Raw genomic sequence first — 9,586 nt, 5'->3', positions numbered from 1 at the left:
ATCTATGTATAGATAATGTTAGACATAGACAGATTGTAACACTGCAAGTAATACTCAAATATTCTGATCTATGTATAGATAATGTTAGACATAGACACATTGTAACACTGCAAGTAATACTCAAATATTCTGATCTATGTATAGATAATGTTAGACATAGGCAGATTATAAACCATCACTTGACTGAACTCAAACCTTCTATTATAGATATAACTTATATCATACGTATAAAAATGTACAGGAACTCCCTACTGTGCAATCAACAGTTCTAACATTACCAGAACTCAATTGTAATGTCATAAAAATGTACTGGCATTACCATTATATTAGAAGAGTTTAAATTAAGTATTTTCATTATCCAATTGGTAAAAATACAAAATTTAGAATCTTAATAGATACAAGTAGCGAAAACTCAAAGCTCAATAACTGAAAACCTGTCATTGGCAGAAATAATGTCTTTAGGATTGAAAAATCTTCGATTGACCAATAACAGATAATGTAATAAATATTTAAATACCATTACAAAAACTGGCATTATTCGTTAATGTGGTTTATGAACCCTGGGTGCAACAGATAACAATTTCTAGGGCACATGTTTAGAACCCTATGTGCAACAGACAACTATTCCTAGGGCTCATGTTTAGAACCCTGGGTGCAACAGATAACCATTCCTAGGCCACATATTTAGAACCCTAGCTGCAACAGATAACTATTCCTAGGGCACATATTTAGAACCCTAGCTGCAACAGATAACTATTCCTAGGGCACATATTTAGAACCCTGGGTGCAACAGATAACTATTCTTAGGGCACATATTTAGAATTTTAGAATAGAACTCTAGCTGCAATAGATAACTATTCCTAGGGCACATATTTAGAACCCGAGCTTCAACAGACAACTATTCCTAGGGCACATATTTAGAACCCTGGGTGCAACAGATAACTATTCCTAGGGCACATGTTTAGAACCCTAGCTGCAACAGATAACCATTCCTAGGGCACATATTTAGAACCCTAGCTGCAACAGATAACTATTCCTAGGGCACATGTTTAGAACCCTAGCTGCAACAGATAACCATTCCTAGGGCACATATTTAGAACCCTAGCTGCAACAGATAATTATTCCTAGGGCACATGATTAGAACCCTGGGTGCAACAGATAACTATTCTTAGGGCACATGTTTAGAACCCTGGGTGCAACAGATAACTATTCTTAGGGCACATATTTAGAACCCTAGCTGCAACAGATAATTATTCCTAGGGCACATGATTAGAACCCTAGCTGCAACAGATAACCATTCCTAGGGCACATGTTTAGAACCCTGGGTGCAACAGATAACTATTCCTAGGGCACATATTTAGAACCCTAGCTGCAACAGATAACTATTCCTAGGGCACATATTTAGAACCCTAGCTGCAACAGATAACTATTCCTAGGGCACATATTTAGAACCCTAGCTGCAACAGATAACTATTCCTAGGGCACATATTTAGAACCCTAGCTGCAACAGATAACTATTCCTAACCCTGGGTGCAACAGATAACTATTCCTAACCCTGGGTGCAACAGATAACTATTCCTAGGGCACATATTTAGAACCCTAGCTGCAACAGATAACTATTCCTAGGGCACTGGTTTGTCTGTTTAGTAGTTCTAAAGGTACTTCAAGCTGACACCATCAAATTTTATGTTTAAGAAAAAGTACTTAAACGTGCTTTTTCTGAGACAACACTGAATAGTTCGTTTACATGAAACTGCGTCAGCCATTAAATACACCAACATCGAGTAGTAAAACGGAGGCAAATGTGTGAACTTCAGACGCGTAAAATATACGGTAACCGTATTTATGTAACCTTCTGCGAGTCCAGCTCAATTGCGCATGTTCAGAATTCGATAGTGTTTGTCAGCCAATCAAATTCTTTAATCTAATCACGTGGATGGCGGGCACCAACGGTGATATTAAAAGAACACCCGCCTTTTACTTTCATAGAGACATGGCAAAAAATTACAAATTGTAAATTTTACTTTATGAGTATTTACATTTATTAATGAAATGTCAACTCACTCTGGATAGCGGTCACGATCTTTCAGTAAAAAGTTGCTTAAATTAGTTTTTATATCTTACAAGAAGCATACTCAAACGAAATCAATACACATTCTCTCGTTTCGTTTGATTTAAAACGAGAACTTGATAGGGCAGACCATCTTTGGCTTAATTGCTTATTTCACTCCCTAGAAAGTTCCATCTATCTTGTTTAGCATACTTTGGAACACTTTCTCCCGCCATTTTCTCACTTTGATGACGACATAGAATGTACTCATTCATAATCAATCATGACATTGGACAACCTAAACTTTGACTTCGCACAAATCGCCACAACTCTAGATCTCGATAAGAAACCGCCATGGTTCGTGCCCGGGGATTCGTGTAAGGACAACCTACAGTCAGTTCTAACGATTCGTACAAGGACAACCTACAGTCAGTTCTAACGATTCGTGCAATAACAACCTACAGTCAGTTCTAACGATTCGTACAAGGACAACCTACAGTCAGTTCTAACGATTCATGCAATAACAACCTACAGTCAGTTCTAACGATTCGTGCAATAACAACCTACAGTCAGTTCAAACGATTCGTGCAAAAACAACCTACAGCCAGTTCTAACGATTCGTGCAATAACAACCTACAGCCAGTTCTAACGATTCGTGCAATAACAACCTACAGCCAGTTTTAACGATTCGTGCAATAACAACCTACAGCCAGTTTTAACGATTCGTGCAATAACAACCTACAGCCAGTTTTAACGATTCGTGCAATAACAACCTACAGCCAGTTCTAACGATTCGTGCAAAAACAACCTACAGCCAGTTCTAACGATTCGTGCAATAACAACCTACAGCCAGTTCTAACGATTCGTGCAAAAACAACCTACAGCCAGTTTTAACGATTCGTGCAATAACAACCTACAGCCAGTTTTAACGATTCGTGCAATAACAACCTACAGCCAGTTTTAACGATTCGTGCAATAACAACCTACAGCCAGTTTTAACGATTCGTGCAATAACAACCTACAGCAAGTTCTAACGATTACGACTTTTGGGGTGTAAAGCTTCAGACGTAATCACAGATCGACAGGGGAAAAATTAAAAATATGTGCAAATGTGACGTCTAAATGGAAAATCTCAGCATATGTTTATTTTTCGTGCAACCATAAGATCTTAAAGCTAAACAATAAGAACGTGAATTAATGTATACACAGTTGCAGACAAGACCTATTCATTAGAGAAAAACGTACAAGTCTATCCGTAGTAAAGATATTGTAATCGATCTGTTCCATAGTTAGAAATATACTCTTTATCTAGAGAGATTGCGACGGGGGGGGGGGAGTTCATAAAGACCTGCAGCGGCTTGGTTTCAAAAGAGCTAACAGTTTATGAGAGTCAAACTTGTATCATTATTTAAATTTATAATAGGTCAAGGGTCAGGGTTATCGCAAACACGTGAGGGACATTAAGCCTACATCATGTGATCTGTTAATTTTGTAACTTGCAACTTGAGAGGTAAATCAGCCCTCCTAGGAAAGTGAGACACATAAAAGTAAATTGGGAACTTCTTTAATTACTAATATAAATCATAATTACTGTATTAAGGACAGTCTAAGTGTATTTCCATCATAGCCAGATAGACTAGAACAATATATACAATCATGTATAAACAAGTGTATACCTATGCCCAGTATTTGTAGTGATTTACTACAGTACTCAAAGTAGTTTGCAAGTCAGATACATCACACACGTCTCCGTATGTGTCCTACTTCACGTCAACCCTACCAAACTTTGACTTTCTGTCTGTGGACTGCACACCTTGAATTCGTTATGAAATGTATAATAAAGTAACATTATTGTCATTGTTTTCTCTCGCCTTCTCTCGTCCTCTCTTAAAGATATGGCAAAGATAAACTAGCCAATAACTACAATCTTCATCCACTGCTTTGGAATATTAAAAATTGTAGCGCCACTAGTGCTGTTACTATACCTACCACTAGAGGGCGGCAATTACTGTAACAAGGTACTGGTATACTTTTTCGATCGGGTGTGATCACATTTTTAAAACTACAAGGTCAACAGACTTGACAGTGAAATCTGAATAGCCATAAACTTATTACAACGGTAGTGTTATTTTTATAGAGATTTTCCATCTTCCCGGCACCACATTTATACATCTGTACATGTTTTCTAGCTGAAAATGCCACACTATGTATTGAACTCTTCGATGTAAAGTGCACATTGGACTTTTTTTTTATTCTTTGTATAAAGTTCACATAAACATAAAGAGGTTATTAATTGCAAATACCTAAAAATATAAAAAGAAACTGTCGTTCTATGAATAATAAGGCTGATGACAGAGTCTGGTGATCATTACGTCAGCAAACACACTAAGGGATGACAGACAGCCAAGTAATTGTTCTACTGTCACAGTGGTTTGGAGTTGCTGGCAGTCGTGGCCGGAAATGAAACAACCATTTATGATGACAAACAGCAAATTTACATATCAATATTTCAGAATCAATACAATGTATATTAATTAGTGGTGTGCGATTGCAGCTTAGGGGGTTTCTTTGTCTATTCTGCGTAAAGAAGTGATTAACATAATCAGTTTGGCCTTAATCTATTCTGCGTATTTTTTTTAAATACCAATAACCACTATATAGCTATGAAAGAAATGTGATTGTTTGTGGGTACCAGCAAGAAAAAATAGCTGCCATCACATTAACGAATTGTTGGAATCTTTTTAGATCGTTTGAAAACCTGATGATGGAGATGCGAGATGTCCAATGAATGATTCAGTTTTTAAAACAGCTTGAGGGATAAGTTTTCACAATAGGGCACAATTAAGACGTATTCATTAAAAGATGTCCATAGCTGTACGTACAACAACAGTGGGTCACCTCAAAGACCAGACAGACAGACAGACAGACAGACAGACAGACAGACAGACAGACAGACAGACAGACAGACAGACAGACAGACAGACAGACAGACACAGACAGACAGACAGACAGACAGATTGGTAACTACTTCTGATCTGATAACAAAGCCACAAACGTTTCATCTAAGAATGTTCTTGTGAATCTATCCGTTAAAGATTTGTTTTAGTACCAATAGACATTACAGGTTATATCACTGTCGGCTTAACAAATTGTTATGTGGTTCGCGGGTCAATTGTCTTTTTTTACATAACTGTATTATTTTGCTTTTATATCAGTAGGAAGATTATCTTCGTAGCAGTCGGCTAGACATACAATAGGTCAAATTCCAAAGTTTGCACACCATCAGATTATCGTACACGTGCAACACATATAAATACCAGTCCGATTCCACTTATTATGTTTGTTTTGTAAGCATGACATGTAGTCTCTGTGGCGCAATCGGTTAGCGCGTTCGGCTGTTAACCGAAAGGTTGGTGGTTCAAGCCCACCCAGGGACGCTATATATTTTATTAATTGTAAAGTTAATATCAAAATGGCTTGAACGACCAACATTTCGGTTAACAGCCGAACGCGCTAACCGATTGCTACCAATACAGAAAAGCTAAATAAACACAAAGCCACGACACTTTATTTTTAAAATGTTAATCGTTAGTTTTTGTGAATACATTCTATTCTTTTTACCCTAGCTGCACAATATTAGTCTAGAGAGCATGCGACGAATGGACATGCTTTCAAATACATATAGTTAGACTCTACGTACGAGACGTTTCATAAAACAAATAAATCACATGGGGCTCTAATTGTAATGATTTGCGGGACACCCAGTGTCTGTTAAAAGTACAATTAGAAATACATGCTCACATATTTTTTTTTAACAACCGACCAACTCATCATTTTCAACGCGTTACTATGGGAACCATAGGCATAGGTCCACCTTCTGAATTAATAGGTTTATTTGTTGTAAAGTTGAAAGATAATTCACCATACTTTGATATATTATGACATCGTAGGAGTGAATATTCAATCCCTCACTTGTCGGATTTTTAATCTCATTGGTGGATCAGCTTTCAATGCGATTGTTGTTTTCTTTTTGAAAGTGAATCCGGGTACTTCTGAGAATTCGAGATCTCGTAGCAAAACCGCTAACGTGACTTTGCTTTCCAATAACGACAAACGATAACCTAAGGGCAAAAGGAACAACATAAAATTAGCGGGAAATACAATTCAAAAGTTTCATTTGTAGTAGTGCTGTTTTGGAAAGTGACTTCAAATTTCAAATGAGAACAGTGTCACTATTTCAGAATAGTGATCCTTACTCGTCACCATAGATATTGGAGTCATCAATTCGCGAACAACTAACCATGTAGGCAGTGAACAGTACAGTTATAGTAGGTAGGCAGTTACAAGGCGCGGCGGAGTGCATATACGCGAGGCATCGGGTGGTCCCAATATGTTTTTCTATTAAGATATAATGAATTGTCTAATAACCACCATCAATCAAGTAATGGTATATTCACAGTCTTACCTATGCATGTATGTTTTCCAGCACTGAACGGCAAATACTGCCATGGGCTTATATCATTACACCGAGGCTCTAAAAAACGAGATGGGTCAAACTTTTCAGGATCACGCCAGTATTTAGGATTTCTGTAAGAGATATGGAAAAGTCGATGGTCAAAATCTAGTTTCATCTCACAGTCACCACTATATCGTTTCCCATTACGTCATATCCGTTCCGTATCCGAATGTGATCATGGGACCGAAAAGAAGAGTTTGGGGCTTTCCCTGTAAAGGTTTATTACAATATGATTTGGTACATGATTTGGTATATGATTTGGTATATGATTTGGTGAATAACTGGTACATGACTTGGTACATGACTCACTACATGATTTGGTAAATGACTCACTACATGATTCGGTACATGATTTGATACATGATTTATTGCATGACTGTTCGCATGATTTAGTACAGTCATGATTACGTACACGATTTAATACATGATTGATGTCTGTACTGGTCCATGAAATTCAACATTGGTTAATCAATTTTAAAAACCTCAGCACGTTATATTCCTGACATACTCGCCAAGTAATTTCCTGCAGTAGACTGCTTCCTTGCTTTTGTGATTTTTTGCAAGTTTATCTTATAACTGTCTGGCTCTGTTTTACACTTTCACATAAAATCATTGATAAAAAATATTTGTTGGAGTCAGCATCTTGCATTTCCAGGACTAGTGGAATGTCGACACTCGTGATGTTAACCTACCGATGGACGCCAACAAATGATAATCCCATCCTCGTTCCAGCGGGGATTTGATAAGGACCAATCTGATCATCTTCGGTACATATTTTGACAAGCCCAGGAATCGTCGAAGACAACCTGTGATTAAAGAGCGGAAATTATAGGCGTCTGAAGTTTCAATGTATCGATCAAACATGTTTGATAAGAACCACATTCAAACAAGTAACATCAACGAAAACTTAGATAAATGTCATATTTCGACTAATAACTTAGATAAGTAACACCTCAGTCCAATTAGTGTAAGTAACAAACCACGGTGGGTGGGTGCAACTAGATCTGTACTATAAACTTGAGCCGACTCATTTGAATTTTGCTCTCACTCTTTATAAACTTAGTACAGACCTGGTTGCATTATTATTACTTACCTTAATTAGAAAGACCTGAGTTTACTTATCTCAGTTTTTGTTGATATTTCTTGGTTTACTGCGTTTCTAATCCAACACGGTGAAACTGAATGCAATTACAGTTTCCGCTGTATATACAAAACAGTAATGTTGTCCATTTACTACTCTATACTCTTAGACTAATCTATCCTTTTCTGTGATAATTTTATATTCCACATAATAGTTGTATTTCTCATTTTTCCTCTAACAATAACATTATACTTACAATTCGAAGAATTGAAGACTGTCATTGTCTTTATTGTTCCAGTATTTGCAGGTTGAACAGCACAAATACTTTTTCTTACTTTATGTTTATATAATTTCGATTGTTGGATTCGCTGAGGTATAATTAACAAGTAAACAAAAACTATCAACATCCCACAAGAAACAAGATTGTAATAATACAAGCCTCAAAATATCAAGTACCTTAGTCCTTCTTTAACAACGGCAGTGATATAGGGCATTGCCTCGATGTGGTTTGGCGTGAGTATGACATCATTTCCGGTCATGACGGCTCTAACCTCTTCCCGCGCTTTCTTTTGAACTTCTGGATTTCTTGCGAGGCAATATAGAGTCCACATCAAACTGGTACTGGTAGTCTATTTACGAGTAGAATATTACGTTCAGGTAACGAATTCTAAGGTCCAGTAAAAATCAAACGTAAAAGTTCTTCTGTAACGTACGCCTGATAATATTTGATATTTACATATTACTGCCATTAATCTCTGGTGAATGAATCAAGAACAGTCCATGGAATGAATGTCAAATCGTTCCAAGATGTTATTTTGCTGTATATTCCAGTAGCTGTATCACTATTCTATATATTAAAATAAAAACTTCGAGAATTCCATAACAATAATTCCATAACGTGTAACAGTGTGACTTCTTACAGCAGCAGCAACAACAACAACAACAACAACAACAATAATAATAATAATAATAATAATAATAATAATAATAATAATAATAATAATAATAATAATAATAACAGCAACAACAACAACAACACACAACACAACACAACACAACACAACAACAACAACAACAACACTTAAAATCATGTTCTGTTCTCAACGCTTGAATTTACATTTTGTGAAATGTTAAATCATACTGCAAATTGATTGTGTTAGCTGTCAGAGATATCTGGAACTTTTGTACACATGTACCCAGACTTCGTGATCTTGATAACTATTGTGTATATATTATGCATATGTTTGTTTGTTTGTTTGTTTGTTTGTTTGTTTGTTTCTATCAGTGTATAAGTGCATACCTCGTGACCTGCAAACATCATAGTTCGGACATGGTCGACGAGGTCGTCTGACGTCAGCCCATGACGCCAAGAATATTCTAACATAGATTCCAGTAAATTTGTTGGTTTCATTTCTTCTCCTGTGCAGTACAAATAAATGGCATCATAGTTATATGATAAGGTGTAGTGTACGGTAAGGATAACAACAACATGCCTAGAACTTTCTAAACTAAAAAATAACAAATGCTGTCAATCTTATTTCTAACCTGACTTTCCAGAAATGTATCCCATAAATTTGTAATATTTGTAATTTGTGAGAGGAGAACACCTTTTGGTGTTATTGCGGAATAATAATAATCTTGTCATATTCCAAAACAATTTCTTTCGATTCACGTTATTACAAATGTAACTTTTAGCACACAATGGACAAAATGCCACATTGTTAATTACATATTTTGGGATCAAATGAACATAATATGTTAGGAAAATTCAGATATGGATTTCACAGACTCTTTAAAATTACTCTGAATTTCAGATAAAAATGTTTTGGGAATAGCTGACATGTAGTTTGATATACTTACTTCGTCTTTTCTGGTTTCCCTTCATTTTGATGTCGACAATAGATTTGACAATACCACGAACTTTCTCTATTGCTTGCTC

At 36.4% G+C, this 9,586-nt stretch overlaps 1 non-coding gene across 1 annotated transcript; it reads left to right on the top strand.

Annotated features, from left to right (window-relative positions):
• Window positions 1-5,413: 5,413 nt before the first annotated feature.
• Window positions 5,414-5,487, top strand: Trnan-guu (transfer RNA asparagine (anticodon GUU)). Its single transcript has one exon. It is a non-coding gene; the product is annotated as a tRNA-Asn (tRNA).
• The last annotated feature ends 4,099 nt before the right edge of the window (window positions 5,488-9,586 follow it).

This window comes from Glandiceps talaboti, chromosome 13, assembly GCF_964340395.1.
Source record: "Glandiceps talaboti chromosome 13, keGlaTala1.1, whole genome shotgun sequence".
In the NCBI taxonomy this organism is placed as follows: Eukaryota; Metazoa; Hemichordata; class Enteropneusta; family Spengelidae; genus Glandiceps; species Glandiceps talaboti.
Note: the sequence above shows the minus strand (reverse complement) of the source record. Positions and strands in the feature narration are given on the sequence as shown.